Raw genomic sequence first — 19,896 nt, 5'->3', positions numbered from 1 at the left:
GTGCTATGTAGATGTTTGATATTTTTTGATTTGTACAGCTAGTCCCCAAGCAACACGTAGCCTCTTACACGGGGATTTGGAGATAAGCGGATGTTCTCAATATTACAGCTTCTTCAGCAAATTGTAATGGTTTGACTTATCAATTTTCCACCATAAAATAAATCCCCTTTTTATACAGTTCTAGCAATTATTTAATGAGTCAGTAGCTTAGACCCATCAACTGAAACAAAATTACCACAAAAATGACCAATATGTTGGCTGAAAATTGTGAAATTTATCTTACGTGGCAATTTCAGGTACGTGGTTTCTTCTCAGCATTCATTAAAAGCGTATATCAGAGATTACCGGTATTTCTATTTGAGGTAAGCTGTGATATCGTTTGAGCTAGATACGTAAATGAAGTAATTAAATCCATCATAAAGTCTTTGTTCGCTATCTAACTTAGCAGTTACAACAAACAACAAAACATGGAAACGCATAGCCTTAATACGCGAAAAGCAATTAACTCTCAAAACAAAACAATCAAAGCGATAAACCCACTCGCATCCGTCAAAACAACGGTTCCCAGCGGAACTGGACTCTGCGTCCGAGCTGCGTGCCAAATGAAAAGTTCTGCCCCAAAATCCCTTACATTCAATCATCGAACGTACTAACTGTGCCCCTTAGCTTCGGTCCCTACAGGCGAAAGAAAGAAAAAAAAACGAGCAGCAAACGTACAACAGCAATCACGGCTTTATCACCGTCACACAAAGCGCACCCAGCTGGGCACACCAGTCGGTCAAAACCTTTCGACAGGAGGAGGAGGAGGATGAGGAAGAGGAGGAGAAGGAGGAGGAGGAGGAGGAGGAGTAGGAGACCTGCTGGTCGCCGACGCATCTGTTTTTCCCCGCGAGCGCCTGTCCAGAGGGTCCAGTCCGCCCGCACGAGCCAAGCGTAATGTAAATAATCGCGCACCACACTGTGGAATACGGGTCGGGATGGGTGGGGAGTGCCTAGAACTTTCCCCAAAACTGCGAAGCACCGTCCAGTCGGTCGGTCGGTCGGCCAGTCCACGCGGATGGGCGCATAAAAATGAAAGTAATAAATAAATTTTACGACAAAATAAAACTGGCACCGAGCTCCGGGGCCACAGGCTGACCGGGCTTGCGTCTCTTCTACGGCAGCAGCAGCAGCCGTTGCGATGTGCCAGATTGAACAGCTCCCGTTGGTAAAGGCAGGCAAAAAAAAAGAAAGCAACGCAACGAACAAGTATTGCAACCGTTTAAAACGATCACAAACACACGAGGTTGGGTTGAATCACGCACGTCCTCCCGCTTAGCATGTGCCACGGCGCAAGCGATTAGTTCGTTCGTCCGGCAGAGGCCACGCTTTGCATCCCACACTGGCACGAAACAGGCCCTGCAGCATTAAATGTCACACACGCGTTCCCTTGCCAGAAGCCAGAAGTCCGCGCAAAGCAGAAATAAAGCAGGGTCATCTCTGTTGACGTTCTGTTTGGTTGCTGCTGCTGCTGCTGCTGCGATGTGCGTTCTTCGCCAACAAACCAGTCGGCTTTTTGGCACAATCATTCATCATCGGATGGCGTGGGGTGACTCTTTACCGACGACAAAATACTTCCCTTTCGCTTTCTCTCTCTCGCTCTCTCTCTCTTTCTCTCTCTCTCTCTCGTTTTCTCTCACAATCAAACCCCATTGTGGGAGGCTGTTGGGGGTAAAAGTATATGCCGCAAGAAGGCTATAAAAATCAGAACCTTCCCCTCGTCAAGGATATGCGCTTTTAAGTCCCGCCGCCGATGACGCGTTAGTCGGCTCAACGTTGACGTCTTTGCGTCTAATGCGTTTTGGGAGTAATGGCGAGTCCCTTTTTGGGGATGTGATGGTGGATAGTGCTTTTGTACAACCGTGTGCCCTAAATGCGTGTCCGCCCTCCCGAACCGATGCGAAATGGCGACGTGGTTCCCCCCCCCCCCCCCCGGGGCGGCGGGTTTTCTCACTCCCTCAACCGCCGACATGGGGATGGCTTCTGAGAGGTCGATAGCAGACAAGTGGCTTTAAGTGAACGATGAGTGGGATAACGCTTTTCCGGGTGCGGTTTAGGGCACGCTGTCAGGCACAGATTTGCCTCCCCGAGAAGCCACCCCTTGTTTGGGACGATGGCGGCCCTGACGACCTTCAAAAGTCGGACGACTTTTGAATGACCTTTTTTTGGGGTGAATGTAACAGCAGGTTGAAGGTGTGTTTGTGGTGCAAAGATCAACACAGTAGTATGTTGGAAATATTTGAGCTACAACATCATGGCCCTGGAGTTCACATCGGGGAAACAAACAAAACGCAATGATTTTCTAATGCGGAAATTATTTAGAGAACAATTTCCTAGCTGCAAATTCGCACCACATTCAAAGTATTTGAAGCTGGGGAAACTAATTAAAATCGAATGCATCAAAACGCTGCAGGCGTTCGCAATTCTCTTAGTCACGCGCACAAAGTAATCAGGCATACTCATGCAACCATCATCATCATCGGTTTTGCTGCAGCAGTTGCAGCGCTATTGCAACGTCCCGCCATTGTGCAAAGCGTAGCGCCGTTGCGGGAAATCGACAACTAATCTGATCGATGGAACGAAAACTCCTCTATGTGTGTGTGTGTGTGCTTTACACCATCCATTACTTTGGGTTGTTTGGTACTGGGCCAAACGCTCGCATTCCCGCTGAAAGTTTCGCCCCCAAAGCCCCAGGCGGAGAGCGAATATGTGCGGCGGCGGCGTTCGATAAAATACCCATCAATGAATTGTTTGATTAAAGTGTAGCCACAGTGGAGCCTTGCGGTGCCGTTTGAGCCCTCTCTGCTCTGGTCTGGTGGTGGGCCATCCAAGGCCAGTCGACCGTGCACAGCGCAGGAAGATGGACGAGCTTTGGACCAGCACGCGCAACATCTACTCCCAGCACAAACAACTGCTGCACTGCTCGCACCTTGATGGTGGTCACGGGTGAAGGATTGCCCGGGCTTGTGCCAGGGTCAGAGGGGTGGGGAAAATCAATCTCCCCCGACCGTTGGACATCGGCCGCAGCTGGGCCGCGTTTTGGCAAAAGCAGCCCAAGAGCCGAACCAAAATGTGAATGTTATTAACATAATTGATTAAATTTAATCCACGTCGGTGCCCAAAAATTGGAAACGATCCTGAGCACCGGGGAGAGAGTGACAGGCTTTTGGAAAAAAGGGGTTTTTTCGGGCTGATACCACACTTTTAACCGGCCCTTGAAAACAGAAAAAAGAAAACAGGAGGAATAAAATCGCTCCAGTGCTGGTCCATGCCGCCTGTCGTGTGATTGAAGTGTCTCTCTTTTTTTGCCCTTTCTTGCTGTCGCTCAACGTCATGACGAAATATAAAAATAAAATCCGTTACTACTACAAAAAAAGGCATCTCCAAACCATCACTTGTGCAACCCGTGCTGGAGTGGCACAGTTTTCCCTACCTGGGAAAGCTTACCGACACGCATAAATGGAGCACACGCGAAATGTATCGCACACACGCGCGCGCGCGCGCGCTTCAACCCCGGCTCAAGCTTCCCAGCAATGTGGTGGTTGCCCGTCGCTACCGATCCGTATCTACCTTTTGATGCGGGTGTGGAAAATGAAAGGAACATGTGAGACCGAAAGAAAAAAAAAATTGCAAAAAATACTTCATCCCGCCCCCCCGATAAAGCCACGAGCCACGTTTGAAGCTATTTTATTCTAAGTGAAAGCGTATGTGTCCTCCCTGCCCTGCCCTGCTGTATGTGTGTGTCCGTGTACGCACACACGAACACGAGAAAAGGGGGGTTTTCGTACGTGGGTGGATGATGATGGTGATGATGATGGTGATGATAAAAATGAAACCAGTCAGGATCAGTGCTCCCGCCGAGTGAAAGCGTCAAATGAATAATTCATTTCCATTCATGAGAAGAGTATGATAAACCAACATTCACACGCGCACACACATACAAATACACACACACATTGACCGACCAAACAAAAAAAGAAAATGATGGGAACAAAAAATCATTCCTCCATTCAGTCACACGAAAGTAGCCTACGGAGTGAATTGTAGTCAAATAAATAAGCACACACACACACACACACACACACATCGAGAGGATGAGAGAGGGAGAGAGACAGCAAAAATAGAAGCACAAAAGCTTGGGCCAAAATGCCAACTTTCAGCGAGCAAAGTCAAACCATCGGGAAAGTCCCCCGCCCATCGTTAATGGTGGCGGAGAATAACAAAAAAACCATCCCCCTTCTGCCTCTCTCCGCCTCTATGCTCTTCTTTTATTCCTCCCAAAAAATGGACAAAGATGAAACAAGGCAGGACAATGTTACCGCCCGTGTACCGGCCAGAATGGTGTGTGTGTGTGTGTGTGTCCTTTTATGCGTGACAAGCGACGAACTGTCGATTTGCTATGATAATTTCTTTCCCTTTCCTGCTGCCGCCGTCTACTGCGCGCTATTGTTCACACAGTCACAGCCAGTGAGGCTCTGGTCAAATGGGAGGAGGTGATAGACGACACCGACTCGCGCGAGGATCGCGCTAAGCATAAAAACACATCACCCGGCGGGTGATAATTCCCCGGCCGCTCCGACATTAGTGTGCCGATTGTTCGACGCGCTTTTCCACGTCCGGGTCGGGGTCCGGGGTCGTGTAATGCGCGGGCCAGCGCTTCATTCACCCAGCGCCGAATATCATTACCGAAAAGATTAGGAACGCTGCTTTGCTGCTCGGGATGGCATTTGCCACCCGCCACTGTTCAAGCTCTTCTCCAGCTCGGTGAAATGTGCAAACAACACAAACAAACAAAGGCAAATCGGCTACAGCCAACCTTTACACTCCGAAGTCCCCTAACGCAAACACACACACACACACACAGACACAGAGAAACCTCACATCATCATCATCATCATCATCATGATCATTGAATTGAGAGGGGCAAAGGGCAAAAGGAAGCGTGTGCTCCAAGTTGCTTTGCGTTGGATTATGGAATTCGGTTTAAAAATTACCGACACCGACCGAAATCCTGCTCAAGCAGCCGACACCCAGCCCCACCAAACCACTCCCTTGGCGTCGGCTTGGGCGCTGGCTTCCCGGTCTAACACGAAGGATGAAAAATGACGAATCCCTCGTTGAGCCGGGTCTGTTTTGCCCGCCGCGGACGACTCCTTTCCGCACAACACGCGCAACACGGACAAAAGATTTGCCCCATGGCTTAACTTTGCTGCCGGGTGGGACGCGCCCGTTTGGAAGACATTGCCCTAGAGCCCGTTTGGAAGACACACGCCGCTGTCTGCCTGCTCGCAGCGCGAAAGCACTGGCGAGATTGGCACTGGAACGGGAAAGGAACTGCTGGCAGTGATGGGAAGCGAACGGAGCGAAAAGTTCCATCCTTTTACCGGGTCGGTGTAGAGCGGGGAGCGTTTGGGATAATGCCTGGAATCAGCTTAACGAAATCAACGGGTCTCATTAGCGTGCCGGGAGTGGTGAGCATGCCGGAGGGGACAGGCTTACGGCGTCGAACGTCGGTGTCGGCTGTGAAGGGATTGCCGAACGGCTTAAGTGTAATAGGCACCTTGCCCCGATTTGTCTTGCCGAGGGACCGAGCACCGTGAGCTCCAGGAGGGGATCTCTAGGGGCAGAGTATAGTGCAAGTCCGTACACGGGCAACTTTTAATGGAAACATGTCAACCGAGCTGCCACAGCCCGCGGGCGGGCGACTGCGTGGTTTATTAAATTTGTGTAAGTGCATTTGCGCCATGGTGCGTTTTGCAAACCGGCGCAAAGTTAGGTGCTAATAAGAAAAGCTTGCATAGTAAGTTTCTTGTTCCGTAACAGCCACGCACACACATACACATTAAGGGAAGGGTTAATGATTTGTTCGCTTGTTAAGCTCGGGGCATGGTTCTCAGAAGGAAGAGGTGTTCTCGAAACTGTCTTAAACGGTGGAAGCAAAATTGCATCTGTAAGATATACTTACAAAGATGTTTCTTGTCTTTTATATTGTTATTTTTAATACACATTGATGACTTTGACACACTGATTTGACTACACTGATTGATCGAATTTAAAAAAAAGTATGTTCAGAAAATAATCTGCTTAAGGCTATTTAAATTGTCTAAGGTCAATTCTGTGCTAATGCAGTCAGATCCGGCTTGAACAGAAAAAAAGCTGTTTGATTAGTTTTCACTCTTGCCATGCTATTTTCACTTTTTCTATGCTATTTATCACTATGAAGTCTTTCCAATTATGTTCAACACGACCTAGTCATCTCCAGTGGTGCAAAATGTCATGAGCAACACGTGACGATCACCACTGACAGCAATGAACATATCCGTGGTAGCTTGATGTTCATGGCTGATGCTCAAAGCAAGTGTGTCATGACATGCCGAACACACGACATGCGCGCCCTTGAATCCAACGCGATGCTCTAATTGACTCTATGACTTTTTCTGGATGTTAACAGTGCTGCCAAATGCCACTGTTTCAGTCACCAACACGGTCACGACTGAAACCAGTCAGTTGCAATCAGCTCACGTACACAACTGTGATGATCCAGGGTGAGACTCAAACAGTTGGTGGACCAATCACATGCTTGGTGACATGTTTGGCAGCACCCAACTCTTGGTCACTCACTTGGAGGTGACATTTTCTCCCTATGATAATCACGACCTTCTCGGGACATACTTGACGAGCGGTCCCAAGTAAAAACTGCATATCTGCCATGACTATCGCGACGATCAGCGATAGAAAATGTCGCGACCAAGTGCCTGATCAAGCATTTATTTGCTAAAATGTCACCAAGCATGTGATGGTCGTAACAACTGATTGAGTCTCACCGTTGATCATCACAGTAGAACTCGTGGCGCTGTCATGGATTTTTTTAATGACATTAGGGCCCTTCACGATTCTAGTCAGTTTTTTGTATGGAGTTTGACAGTTGGAGGCTAAAATCATGTAAACACTCCATACATAACCACACAAAAAACTAGCCTGCAATTTTCAGTCTAGATTATTCTAGCCTCTAAGCTAGCATTAGATTCGAGTACCTGCTCGAAAACACGGTGTTGTTTACATTTACCCCAAGGTACATCAAAGAGATCACGTGGTGGAATCTAGAATCAAAGTGTATTTAGTCCAGGTGGTCTCGTACTATGTTTTTTAAAACCAAATTTGAATATCATTTTTTGGCAGGGTGGGTGAAAACTTTTGTTCAAACAAGTTTTCTTGAGGCTTGACGAATACTCAAAACACTCTTAAAATCCTCATTCAGAAGCAGAAGCGATAAAAAATAGCCTTATACATCATTCATACAATTCATACATCTTGGGATAAGTCCACCTGTAAATTATACTCACTTAGATAGCTACACGAAAACTGCTATACAATGCAAACAGCTGACAGGCTGAAATTTCAGCCTACGACTTACAGTTTGAAAAGTCCATCGAAATGCGACTGATTTGAATCGTCGAAATGAATCCAATTAGCTAGCCGTTCCAAACTACGCCTCATGTTCAATTCAATACCCGCTCCAAAGTCATATGCAGATAGTTTTTTGTATGTTTTACGTGTATGTGAATCACTCAGTGCTGGTATGAATCAAACCGACATGCTTTACTATGCTGTTGTTTTCACCTCAAGTGGTCAGACGGCATACTCAGGATAGTGAAAACATGAATGTAAGTGATGTTAATTAAAACTCTCCAACTTCATCCCACTCGACTCTCTGTATGCGTTTCAAATTGCTACATATGTCTGTTGCTTTAAACTCCTAATAGTTGTGCCAACAATAAAAGTACTCTACCGGCGGCGCTAAACCCATAAAACAATCCATTTGAAAGTGCTTCTGTTTCAAAACTCTCATCCTTCCGAAAATCCTGCCCGAAATAACGGAAAATTCATTAGCTGATGCTGAACAATAAAAACGCCTACTGTTAAGTACTCTTAATAACATCCACAATTGATTGCAAACACGGCAAAACCTTCGTGTTGCATAAACACGGCTCTCGGGCTCGTGCTCACCAACCCATCTCGGCAACAACGCAACGAAGAGCCATTAGGGCCATCCGGGCTTGACTGCATAATTAATGCTCGCTTGCAAATTGCACTCAAACCACATCATCTGCTTTTGTTGATACATCCACACACACACACACACTTAACAATCAAGCTAAACAATGCGCACCCGGTTTGTGGTCACTTTGAAAGTTTCAAACAGATTGAAGCAGCGGCAGCGGTAAGTGAAGAGCAGCAAACAGTTCGCAAACATCCGAAAACACAGCCGTTACCAAATTCGAAAGTGTCTCTATGAGTTTGTTTATGTGTGTGTGTGTGTGTGAAGACTAGACTAGGATGGTAAAATTAATCCACTATGTAGCGATTATTTTGCACGTTCCCTTTCATGTGCAGGGTGTGTGATCAAAGGCCTCCAAGGTTCCAAACGGCAGCCGCATCGATGTGCCAGATCAGGCTGAGCAGCTGTTTACTGCGATCTGTGTTTGCTGTCCCGACACTTGATTGACATCAGCTGCCGCGAGTGTGCTGTGTGAAGTGTGTCGATGTGTATTTAGATCGTGAAGCAAATTAATACATTCAAATTAGGTTAAAGGGTGAAGGAAACACAAAGTTGCCCCATCGGCTTCGAAGTCGTAGAGCTGTGGAAGCTATTAAAACGATGCAAGAACGTTTTACAGCCACTTTGATTTGGCCAGTTTCGAGCCCAACACATTCACTAACGCTCCTTCCATACGTCAAGTGTACGCTTCTCACTCACAAACATTTATATCTCTCCGCAGCGGCAATAAAATCCACTCCATTCAAGCTGGTTCACTCCAATTCCCGCCCACCACGAAACCCAAAAATAGTAGAGGAAAAGTAAGCGACGCCCGAAAAACGCCGCTCATTTCCGTTTGCTGATTCACGTCATGTATCATTCACGTGAGCAAAATACACGATATGGCCTGGGGGCTACCGACGCAGCCGCACCGAAAGCCACTCCTCGGTTCGGGGAAGGCGACAGGGAGATGCTTGATAGTTGACAAATCCACGGGGTTTCCGGGGCTTGTTTGAGTCGCCGGGCACAAATGCTCGCTCCTGCGTGCCGTTGCTCGGCAGGCCGGCAGGAAGGCACACCCACACGTACCATCGAAAACCAGCGGGCTTTACATTCCAAACTGATCACAGCAATAGCAGACAGCGGGAGCTTGCGAGTTGGATTGCCACCCATCAACAACAGTAAGTGTGTGTCGTTATTCTTTCACCACAGCCGCGCGCGGGGCCAGGCGGTTGGTTGGTGCTTTGTCGATTATGGATGATCGATTTCGGAACGGGGTTCGGTGGAGTGTGTATTGGGATAAACTTTGTAAAAGAAAAATAGCCAACGATGATGGGCGGGCACGGACTGAAAACTGGTGCTCGATGCGGTTGGTTGCCTTTTCAACTAATCTGAATGTTGACGGAAAATAGATTGACATGGTGTGGTAGCTTTGTTCCTTTTTGAATCGTTTTTGCTTGCCGTATTTGTTTGCACATTTATTATTAGCTTCTCTTTTGAGCTACAATTAATTAATTCTTCATAATTTATTATAGGTTTGAAATTCAACGACGCATATAGTATAAAGTGTAAGTATTTCTAAATTATTTACTTAAACAAATTGTAATCAGTATTTATCATGTGCTTCCAAAAATACACATAAAATAAACCAAAATAATAGATTAAACAAACATTCCTGTATGAATCCTGTATTCTATTTTTTCCATATTTTTCATTCTTATTAAAGTTTACCTTCAACTGATTAGAAGTGAAAACAAGTGAATAAAAATGTTTAAAAGCATAAGAAAGACCAAACATTTTAAGAGCATCTTCAGTGAGTGCTGTAACCGCCAAAAAAAAAAAAAAGGAAACCATTTGCCGCGTGTTGCGTATCAGTTCGCACGAAATGGCTTTCGATCAATAAAAAGCACACACAAACACAATCGAATAAAATCGGGCCCGGCAAACAGAAAGAGAACGCCAACAGTGGCACCGGCCATTCTCCAAATCCAACGGAGAAGATCAGCCATCAGCCACAAACGGTGCAGCAACAGCAGCGGCAGCAAAGGTAAATCGAGCAGAAACCGAACAGAACCTTCCATTTACTGCCCGTCACACATACATTCTGGGAAGGTACACACACACACACACACACATATATATACAGAAGCACATGGAAATATACACTCGGGCGCTTTACGGAGAGTTGTCTCCCTGAGCGTCCTGGCCGAAGCGAACGGAACCGGAACGATCCTATCAATCTCAATATGTTGATCGGCTTAGAATAAATTGACCGTATGCCAGATTAGAGGACGTCGCGCGGGACAAGGGTGTGGGTGTCTGTATGTGTGTGTGCGTGTGTGTAGGGAGCTAGAAAAGAGATTCTTTCCAGCTCGCTGGACACCGCATAAACGAGGCGGCAAACGAAAGCTGTACCGTCAAGACAATGGTGAATCGAACACGGAAACTAGAACCTCGTCGCAGTAAGCGCGCTTGGATTGGCAAGGTAGCATCGCAAACAAATTGCTGCCCAATCCATCAGTCTCTGTGCCGTCCGCAGCGTCCACGCCACCGATCGATTATTCAACTGGTGGCATAGTTGTTGTGAAGCGGTGGGAAAAAGAAAGCGGACCGAATTCGAAATGCCAACTGAACCAAATTCCATGAATCTTGTTGGCCAGCCTCGCTGGCTAGGGGAAGCGGTTGGGGTGAGGGAGCAAAATAAATGTACAATTCGCAGACCATCAAAGCCGATAGCATCTCGGGGATAGTCGGGTCGGGCCCCGGAACCAGCACCGGGCACCAGTAGAGCTCCTAATCAATGTGAAAGGCGCAATTGTTTTCGGCGGGGGAGGGTCTGCGATTCTGATTCAATCACAGCTGCCAAATCATGGTTTGAAGATCCGAAAATCAGTCATTCAGTGCGATCGAAAGGGGGCAGGGGAACGCGGACGGTACGCGCACGACTGACTGCATAATGGCGTAATTATGGTACGTAGTGCATTGTGTTTTGGGCTGGCGTTATGCCATTGCGTATTCGCAAATCCTCGGTGTGCTCCACCGGTGTGTGTGTGCGATTAGGTTGTGGGTTGCAGTGCAGTCTGCCAGCCGTGTACGGTGGCCGTACAGTGCCATTACATAATTCAATTTAATCGCAACGCTAACGGACCACTCAAACACGGCCCTGGAATGCACGTTAATGAGCTTACCGTTGTTTAGTGAATAATGTGTTTGATGAGGCTGGGGCAGGGTACGCTTTACGCGTCCAATGGTTGATGGTGGGTTTTATTTTATTTTTATTGCACGTGGGGTGCGAGTGGGCAAAGCGTCCTAACGAATGTGCTGCGGTATGCCGTTGCATTAGCGCTGTGGGAAAATTATTGCCCACCTGTGCAATGGAGATTGGGTTTGGGATTGTAAATTTTCATTATGCTAGATGTTGTCCCTAATTAAATCAGATTGGCACTAGTTCGATAATGTGCAACAGAGTTCAAACAGCGGTTGCATGATTTAGGATTATCCATAAGCCGTTTGATTTGTGATCGTTAGTGAAACGTGACTGGTACGGATTGGTATGATCAAACCACATTTTATGACAATTAAATTTACTACAAAAATAATCCATTTGAGAGCGTAAAAAGTGCCTCTCCAATGACATTGGACAGTTTGGTTAGGCGTGTCGCTTAGAAACATGCCATATTGTCGCGCAATGCTCGCGCCAACTGTGCCCTTTAAGACGACAAAACACAATTACCGGTGCAACACACACACGCCAGATGTTAGCCCGATAGTGCCTCGATTTAATTATTTACCATAACCCACGCATCCACCAGTTCCGCCAAGAGACGCCGACGCACGACTGATTGGATGCTCAAGTGCAAAGCATTTTCGCTGGCGTGCGGGCCGTTCCTCATGGGTTTTTGGGAGGAGACTTCCGTGCACATGCTTGCACCAGACCAGAGCTTCAGCATGTTAAATATTCATCGCTGTGCCCGAAGAAATGCTGCGCTGCCGCGAACACAAAAGACGTGCAGGGCAGAGCGACACAACACGCGCGCGCACACACACATATACACACACGTACTGATGGTATTGGGAAGTGGTAAGCAAATGTGCATCCACTAATGGTTGCCCGTGTCGTGCCGCCCGGTGAGTGCCCGGCGCGCGTAAATGGAAACTGCGGCGAAAGTTGAAAGGCATTCCTGAAAGGAGACGAACCAAGCGTCCCATTTTAAAGGGGAGCATTAGCGGACGGCTTAATTGAAACACCTTTTGTGGATAAACGTTGCAAGCATAAAATGCTATATTTTATTACCTTTCCAATATCGGTCCGTGTTAACGACAGACAGCCATACATTTCTAGATTGCGGTTGCAATGTTGTTTGTAAGCAATTTTGAAAACGAATTTGATCGCTTACAATATGTAAAAAACAGAATATCAATTCAAAATGTTGCAGTTTTCAACATCGTTAATTTACTACATTCATATCTTTATTATGTAAATAAATCATCTGTCAAAATAATACTTAACGGTATCGGTGAACTCATTCGTTCCTCGGAATGGTCGCCGTAGCGCTCATTTCGTGCCTATATAGATAAAAAAAATAGAAAACTGTCAAGTGTTTTTTGCAGCCCAACCTATTGGTATAACTCTGTCCACTCATGAGCGACGAATGTTTTTCGACGAACGAGTTCACCGGTACGGCTGACTATCACAAACGTTTATTGATACTCATTAAACTCATCAAAAACTGAGACCTCATTTGCACTACAAGCCATGGAAAAGTAAATTTAATATTTTTTATACGTTTGCAAAGCATTACCCTTATTTATCTGTTTGACAGTGCTGACAAAACAAATCGGTGATATAAATAAATCGTTTTATCCTGTTTCACTGTGAATGACCTGGCGCCTCCATGTAACAATTTTTTTTTACGAAAAACATCATGCGTCTCCATAATTTTGAAAACGTAAATAACCCCAAAATCTCCCACTGCTTCATTTTGCCTTTTAGCATGAAATGCTCCGAACAGTTTTTGATTTTTAAATTTGATTAAATAAAAAAAACACCAAAAAATTGCCAAAAACTGTTTTGGTTCATGATGACGCAATAAATATGTAGCACAAGCCCACTTTAGTAAAATTTAAATTGAGTTTGAAACCTTCGAAAAATCATATATTGTAATGATATTTAAAAGCAAAAAAAGTAAGTATCTACCATTGAGAAATTTCTATTCATCGCTGCTAAACGTTGTGGTAAGCTTGAGAATGTTTGCGCTCTGACAATTACTTCCGCCGGTGTGCAGGTAAAAGTCGTCACAGGAAACGAGAACTTTCAATACCAAAAAAAAATCAAAGCCACGAGAACATCAAACGCTAAAACAGTGCAAAACAACACGCCTTTCCACGACCAGGTTACACGCGCTGCAGCTTAACCACTCGGCATTGTCTCAGCAAACGGGGCTTAAACAATGGCACACGATTGTGGCGCTAGCCTTACGCGAAACAATACTCCCACAAACGGTACTGCGTTCTCGCCCCCTCGGGGCGGAAGTGGAAAGGATCCGAAATATTCCAACATCAACCGACGTGCGCAACCCTCCAAGTGGCAGCTGTACCATCGCTGCTCAGCCACAGCATCTTCTGATCTTTTCGAGCATCGCTGGATTCGCGTTGAGCCGTGCTAAGTCCGGAAGTCATCGGGAAATCAAGTCAAAAGCGAGCGTCGAAAAGAAAGTCCAAACCATGCAGAACGCCGCCGTCCCGCTGCCCTCGTTAGCTGACCCTGCCAGGCAAGTGGGGAAGTGTTGAGCTGCCAGCTGGTGGGATAAAATATTCCACGGCCAGACATGGGCAGCACGTGCGCGGTACCTCCGCGGGGGAGCCGGAAGGAAATTGGCTGTCGGCGCGAAGGTTAAAAGAACTTACAAGCCAAGCGTCGTCAGTGATGTGACGAGCAAAGGAGAAAAAATAAACTAGAAGAGAAGGTGCCATCCCGTGCCGGAAGGTGGTCTGTTACCATTTTGAAACGATGGCGGAGCATACGGCCAGCGCTGCCAGGATCGGTGACACAAACTGGAAGGATTTTATCTTCAACAATTGTTGAAATGTCGGTGTTGAAGCAGGCCACCGGGCACACAGACCGACCCGTTTGGAGACTCACCAAAGTGGAAGGATGTTCTCTTTTTGGGGTTTTTTCTTTGGTTTTGTTTTGCTTGCCGGTTGCGGCATGCCCTCGCTCTGACTTATCCCTTGCTCGGTAATGATGGAATGAAGTGAACGGTGAACAATTCAAGCAGTCCAGAGCACTCCAGAGCGGTAGGTTTGATGTCTAAGGCAGTCTAAGCTTCACAGACACACACACACACACACACACATATACACACACACACACATGCCGCTCAACTGTTTTGCAAAACATTTCGACCTGCTTTCGCCGAGGCTGAGTGCACTTGACACTTGTCAGGAAGCCCTCACAATAAGCTCGTGTGAGCGCTTGGTTGAAAAATTGTTTCCTCTTCAGTCGCTATTTTGTGTCGCTCTCCGTCTCTCTTTCTCTCGGGGGGTTGATCTTGTCTGAGAGAGAGAGAGAGAGAGAGAGAGAGAGAGAGAGAGAAAAACATCAGCTGAAACGTTCGCAACGTCAACTTTGAAGTTTGGCTCACTTACAATTGCCTCATCGTAGCCCACACTCAGCTGTAATGATATGCAGATCGCCAACCATAGATCGTAAAATGAGGCCGGGAAAAGCAACAAAAAACCAACACTACCCAACGACCCATTTCTGGCCACAGTGCACACGGGGCCGGATTAATCGATGTGCGGTCAATCGTGTACAGACCCCCCTCCCCGACCGCCATGGTACCGCCACGGGCGCCAGGCGCCAGGGCTGCCTCGGGCCGGCATGTACGATAAGCCCCAGCTTTCCGTGCGATAAGAGATCGGCTCAACGGCAAACGGCTGAAATATTCTCATTTTCCGCTCGGCCGACCACGTTTTTCCCTACGGGTCGGCGTTTTGTTTGACGATTTACGATTGCCCATTGTGTTTTATTGTAAGATGACGGAGGGGGGGACGGTGACGGTTGGTATGACCGGCGAAGGGGCAGAAGGGAATATAAAACAGGTCCCGGCTCTGTTGGTACGATCGGGGCCGTGCTGGTGAGCAGATAAGTCCGACAACGAGCCTGCCTGTCGGTCTGCCACAGTGAAATGAATGCTACAATTAAAGCTTCGAGTGAAAAGCTGCCTGCGGAATGTAACGTCCTTTTTTTTTGAGTCAGTTGCTGTGCCACTTCTGAAGAATAACAAGAAGAAGAAGAAGTACTTTCTCTGTGGAATTGAAGTAGTAGCTAGAACGAGTTGATTAGGAATGTGTATTTGCACTGGGGAAGGAATTCCGTAAATTTCGGAATGTCAACAAGTTCCGGCTAGTGCCCAGCATGCCCGGTAGCGGACATACGTATGTGTGTGTATGTGTGTGTCACTTGCAACCGACAGCGCCACGATTGAGGGTGAGCGATTGTAGCAACGTTCGCTAGAATGGGTGGCTAGAATGTCGACACATGTCAGGCCTCTTTCGGAAGCAGCTGACAGGTTTCTTGAGCAGTCCGGGCTACTAAATTCCAAACAGAAGCTTCGAATCGTCAGGGAAAGTCTTTGTTTCAATTTAAACATTACGAGATGTACGAAAAAAAAGCTGAAAATAGGAATTGTACAAGATTTGCTAGAATGTTAAATTGCCAAGCGAAGAATGTTGAATTTCAAAGATACTAAAGGAAGATACTTAAGGTACATAATATGGTGTGATATAGAAAGGTATTCATGAGCTTTACACACCTTATTAATGAAGTTTGCACGCCTTGTGATATTTACAACATCAAATGGCCATATGTATCCAACGAGAGCATTTTATTTTTAAAATAAATTGTTTATATTTATGTTTATTAGCATTCAATTTAGTAGCCGGCCTCATAGTACAGTCGTCAACTCGTACGACTTAACAACATACCCGCCATGGGTTCAAGCCCCAAATGGACCGTGCCGCCATACGTAGGACTGACTATCCTGCTACGGGGGGATCAATAAGTCACTGAAAGCCAAGCCCACCAGTAGTGGGACAGGCAGGCCTTGACCGGCAAAGGTTGTTGAGCCAAAGAAGAAGAAACATTCAATTGTCCGCTCAACAGGCTGAATAAGATCTTAAAGCTTCCATCTATATTACCTTTTTCTAACACTCCCTAATGCAAATTCTGCTCATTAATACAGTTGCGGTGGAAAGACAATTTTACTATGGTGATAACAAACCGAAGGATGAGTACTGATTAGTAATGCGTAGATAATTCCGACTCTCAGAGGACAGTAAAATTTACCATAAATTATTTCCCTGGCTGAAATATTCAAATTAAAAATTAAGCTATAAGTTCATACACATAACCCTTAGTTTTTATACAGTTATACCTGAAAACCAATTCTTGGCAATCTATAAAGAATCGAAACATTTCTTTTGTTAACGTTCCAATTCTATGTTATTCCGAAGAAACTGTGAATATTTCAAAAATATTGAAAAATTCCATTGTGTCTGTAGATTATTCGAATAATATAGATAGATATCTTTAAATATGTTGTTGGTAAAACACGCTTTCTAACAAACTAAGTTCTTAATAATATGACCATTTTGGATTAAATTCGGTAATACATATCCTTACTGGACAAAGTATATCTTATTGTAAGTAAACGTAACATTTATTGAACGTAACTTCTTGTTTGAAGAATAAAACAGTTACTGCATCATAAAAAACTAATAAAAAGAATAATTGATTAGGCTAGTATATAAAGAAAGAAAAAGCGGAATAAATCAAGCAATTTTCATCTTATTATGACAAAAAAAACTCGTGAATGACATCGGTGATGTGCACCATCGAAAGGTCGTGTTATTTGACGGCATCTGTGCACTATGGACGAATCAAAACAACCAATTGAACCTTTCCACATCAAACACAAACCATTAAATCCCATCATGGCACAAAGAACCATTCACGGGGGCTCGTTTTGTTCGACCCGCTCGCCCTGATAATGAAGCCTTGACATTATGCGCCAACCACAGCACATAGCGCAACAAAAGGTCAGGCAGATCGGAATCGGCCGCATGCTTAATTACACCTCTTTCCCAATAACAAGAACCGACACGCGCCCACCCAGAGGAACGCAACGGAAATGGCAAAGCGCTCATCAATCAACAGATGTGAACGGATGTGACGTGAATAAACTACACGGCAATCCCGGCATCGGCGACCGTTTCGTCCCCAACCAAGCCCGCTCCCAGCGACACAGACGACACAGATCATATATCAATCGGCAGTCTCCGGCGAATTGGATCGATCGATCGAAAGGGTCACGTTCGCCACACCAATCGCGTACAGTTGCACTCGTGCGCCACACGCCGTACGCCAGGGGAAATGCATCCCGCTGCGGTTTAATTGCTCGCCTTCGGAAGCTTTGCGCGTACGTCGATGGGATGGGGTTGGGCTGCAATGACAGCGTGTGGTTTGAAACTGCACCAGAACCCCCGAGCAGCAATACGAGAAGGGTCTGACAGGGCCTGTGTCTCGGGGGAGTTTTTTATTTTTTTATTTGCTGTTTTTTTTCTCACTGAGTCAGCCTTGGAATGTGAAGCAGAAATTGTGGCGCTTAATGAAACTGGCTTACCTTGAAGGAATCGGCGGCGTCTATCCCGGCGTGTTCGACAAAACCAGCCAAAGACAAGCGCGGAACAAGCCGTGCCTTGTACGCTGGGTTCCGCTTGCTGCCTGGAAAGTTTTTCTTCGCTTTCCGTTTCCGTTTGCTGGTCGTTGCCGGCAGTCGGGATGGTGTACGTGCCTGTTGCCCGGCGTGCGGAAAACACCCGGCCAAGAAAACTGCTGACCGTGTGGTACGGTCCTGTCACCGGGAGCTTACAATCGTATATTATCGTCGTTAGCACGTCGAGCACGAAGTGTCGTACCGCCGACTACTATCGCCCACCGAACCAACACCCCTCCGGACACCACTGTATCACGTCACAAACTTTCTCTCACGCACACACACACACACACACAATCACACAAACAGCAACAACACTCGCGACACTTTGACTTCAGTGTTTTATGCTGCCACTGGTGGCTGGTGTGGCAGAAAAACTAACTCAGCTTGGTGTGAGAATAAAGCGAAATTGAAGAAAATAACGATAAGAATCTACACACTGAAGAAAAGGGAAAGGAAGTAATATAAAAACACACACACACGTTCACGCAGTTTTCTTAACCAGGACCCCGGAAGTGCCATAGAACTTGCCACCGTCCCCTTTATGGCCGACCAAAGCAAGACAGCACAAACGTCACGCGAAACTCCGTGTCCGGAAAACGATAGGGGGATCTTTGTGCGAATCTTTGGCTAAAGGGAAGACGTTGGTAACTGATCCGGCCAAGCTGGAGACACTAAGATAGCGACACACACGCACACAAACGCGCACGAGATTCACAAACCGGAAATGGGGAAGGAAAGGCAGCAGCCTGAAACAAAAACAACCACCGGCAAATGTCACCCGAAAGGAAGGATCACTCGAAGGAAGCGGCCGGCGCACGGACTGGTGACACGTTTTCCTGTCCGTGTGTAAACACACACACACACACACACACATACATTTGGTCACCGTGTCGAGTGTTATTTATTTTTCTATTCCTGTTTTTTTTACTTTTACTTTTACTTGTTCACTTCTTCAAGGGTGACCGTTTTTTTGTTTTGCCGATCCCGCATCACTAGTTCCGGTGCTTTTCGATTATTTTTTTTTTAGTTTTGTTTGGACCATGTTTGCTTTTGAAGCCCTTTCCCTTACTCCTCGTGGCGGGAAAGGGAACTCTCTAGACAGCAATTTGCAGAAACGCTGGACAGGCGACGGCAGCTTGGGTTAAAAACAACAACACTACCACCACCATGCACGAGAGCTTTTTTCACGCTTTTCGCGCCGGCGGCTATTTATTCGAGTACTGCCCGTGTGTCGTGTGTTTACTCCCCCCCCCCAGTCCCAGACAGATGATCAAAAGCGAGCCCAGTTTAAAGTGGCCCGCCGAGGTCGTCCGCCAACCGGTGCGCGAGAAGAAAAGGTCTCGTGCCAGTGCCCCATGTCTGCTTTACGCGTTTTACTGTGCTTTGATGTTTGGTGCTGCTTCTTTTGAGGTTGCGCTTTTTCAAACGACGTGAGCAGGTGGGAGAGCAACACACAAACGAAAAAACAAAAAAAAACGAATCAACGCGAACCTTTTTTTATTTGTTTTTTGGACCCACGCTTGGCAATCCCTCACACACCACACACTTGTTCCATCCGTTTATTGGGCTCGGAAGCCTACGCTCCGCATTAGCTTAATCACTTTTCGTTGGTTTTTGGGTGACGGATTTTCACTAGCGCAATGGTACGGTGTTGATAAGCGATGGTTTGCCAATTGCTCACTAAGCACAATCGCGCAAAACGTCAGATGACAGATGAGTGTGTGCGTGTGTGTGTGTGTCGGTGTGTGTTTATACCTCCTTGAAATTTGAAGCAGTGCCGTGAAAAGGATACATCCCCGCTTCACAGGAAGGAGAAAGCACTGTAACCGGTTGCTCCTCTCAAGGCGCCACACGTGTGCTAGATGGATTTGCTTGCTGTTGCAACGTAAACAATTATGGTGACGCTCACGCTCAGGCTCTGGTTTTAGGGATGGTGTTTTCCAATGTGTGATTGTACAAAAACCTTGCTTCACGAACACTTCTACAGCAGAGTGCCATTTTGCTTGTTGTTTACCGGCTCTATCAACCACTATCGAC

At 46.4% G+C, this 19,896-nt stretch overlaps 1 protein-coding gene across 2 annotated transcripts in view; it reads right to left on the bottom strand.

Moving 5' to 3' along the window:
• LOC1269968 (5-hydroxytryptamine receptor) overlaps positions 1 to 19,896 on the bottom strand; it is an 86,252-nt gene that overhangs the window by 66,083 nt on the left and 273 nt on the right. Inside the window, exon 2 of one of the 2 annotated variants that reach the window (XM_061643203.1) lies at positions 17,764 to 18,242. The gene's annotated coding sequence lies outside the window, so the exon portion shown is untranslated. Of the gene's footprint in view, positions 1 to 17,763; positions 18,296 to 19,896 lie in introns of both variants that reach the window. The other variant, XM_061643202.1, reaches the window with a different exon arrangement.

Source organism: Anopheles gambiae, chromosome 2 (genome assembly GCF_943734735.2).
Source record: "Anopheles gambiae chromosome 2, idAnoGambNW_F1_1, whole genome shotgun sequence".
Lineage (NCBI taxonomy): Eukaryota > Metazoa > Arthropoda > Insecta > Diptera > Culicidae > Anopheles > Anopheles gambiae.
Note: the sequence above shows the minus strand (reverse complement) of the source record. Positions and strands in the feature narration are given on the sequence as shown.